The sequence below is a fragment of the Atractosteus spatula genome, unplaced genomic scaffold (genome assembly GCF_055471065.1).
Source record: "Atractosteus spatula isolate fAtrSpa1 unplaced genomic scaffold, fAtrSpa1.hap1 Scaffold_29, whole genome shotgun sequence".
Lineage (NCBI taxonomy): Eukaryota > Metazoa > Chordata > Actinopteri > Semionotiformes > Lepisosteidae > Atractosteus > Atractosteus spatula.
The window spans coordinates 70,884-72,739 of NW_028296856.1; the positions used below are offsets into that span (position 1 = coordinate 70,884).

General features: G+C 38.1%; 1 non-coding gene across 1 annotated transcript; it reads left to right on the forward strand.

The window, feature by feature from the left end:
• The first annotated feature begins 1,288 nt into the window (after nt 1-1,288).
• On the forward strand, nt 1,289-1,362 carry trnan-guu (transfer RNA asparagine (anticodon GUU)). The gene has a single exon. It is a non-coding gene; the product is annotated as a tRNA-Asn (tRNA).
• The last annotated feature ends 494 nt before the right edge of the window (nt 1,363-1,856 follow it).

Here is a 1,856-nt window from a genome sequence, read left to right on the forward strand (position 1 = left end):
TTCAGATAACTTCTTTTAATTCAGGTTCAATCAAACCTGAAAGTTAATGAGTTTCCGGACACTTTTGTTTTATTAAAAAAGTGTCTGAAGCCTGAAAATGTAATTTGAAAAAAAAAAACGCTATTGTACATTTGCAGGTGCTTTTTGTAACGATTTGCTATTTCATGCTGGAAAACAAAGGAAACAGACCCAACGTTTGCTTTCAGGTGCGGTTCATTACATAATAGACATCTATTACTGAGGAGCTTGAATATAATTTACACGAGCCAGGTAGAAGTCGAACCTACAATCTTATGATCCGAAATCAGACGCGTTATTTATTAAACCGCTGACATTTCACATAACCTGAATTCCCCCATAGTGTGCTCAGCGCCGCTACTAGTAATGCACCGCTCCGTCTAAAATTTCAAAGTGAAAAACATGTGTTTTCTGATTTTTATGAGTTTTAAAATATAATCTCTTTAAATATGACAAGGGTTTTATGTTTCGCACTGAAATTCCGATTGATTGAGAATTCAGAGAAAGACTGTTTTCTTCCACAACACCGTATAATTATCACATCCACCAGACTCTCCAACCTCTCCAGACCTTGCTGGGTGAGCAATTGCTCCGATAAATTAGGTCACGTATCATGTTAAATCATTTCTTCTCAACACATTTCCTGGTGCACGTTTTCTCTATGAAAAAAAGTACATTTTTCCCTTGCACGATTTTTCGTTTTTATCAAAGCGTACAGAAAGAAAAAAGAAGAAGAAATAGTGTCGCAAAAGAACTCTGTCGCCCTTGGGAGATGTCAAACGCATTGGACATGAAAAATGCCAGATTAAAGCCAGTTCTCTTCGTTTCTCAGTGTCGGGGCTGCTATGTAAAAGAGGCAATTTGCTCTGAGAGCAGGTTCAGCGCTTACTAAACGCAGATATCTCAGAGCGGTGTGTCCAAGTGGCTGTAAAAGGTGATGGTTGTCCTGTCACCGTAGCTTAGTTGGTTAAAGCGCCTCTTTATGAAACAAAAAAAACGAGGTTCAAATCCCAGCCGTGTCTTTCTTCCTTTCTTGTAGTACAGAACGTATCATTTTGGGCACTCACAAAGGGCTTGTTTTCGTTAAATGCATGTGTTCATTTCATTTCTGGAAAACTTATTTTTGATTAAATTCACACAGCTTGCGGAAAATGAAATCCAATTCTTGGTTATCAGTGCAGAAGAAATATTACCGGCTGGCAAAATAAACGGTTAGAGATTTTTTTTTTTAACCGGGAATTTGTGATTCGAGAGAAAAACCTACATGTCAGTTTCTGTGGCGCAATCGGTTAGCGCGTTCGGTTGTTAACCGAAAGGTTGGTGGTTCGATTCCACCCAGGGACGAGTTTCTTTGGCGATGTAAATATTGTCTTCGGTCGATTGGATTTCTCAGCGAAACCATAGCCATTTTAATATTTGCAACAAATGCGAGTGTTTAACACGTGTCAGGATCACCAGGAAATGTCCAATAATGCCCAACATCGTAACTCCCCAGAAAACCATATTCACCCAAGAAAAATGATCGTCGAATCATCATTTATACTCCAGTTGAATCCTCTGCTGAAATATATTAAAAATACAATGCAGGTTTGTTTGAGAACTTGACAAGCATTGTTTCGATAGCACTGTGCAGTTGGATTTTGATATTTTGACATATTTACCTTAAATTTAAACATAAATACTATACAGTCTATTGTAATTTTAAAATATGTCAGCTGAGGATGCAAAGGGTTGAAAGGGAAAGGTCAGAGGGTATAGTAACAACAAGGTTAGGATTTGTGGAGGTGGTAGGGGTGTTGATGGTTTTTCTCTGTAGAGGATGATTGAATGTTTTATCC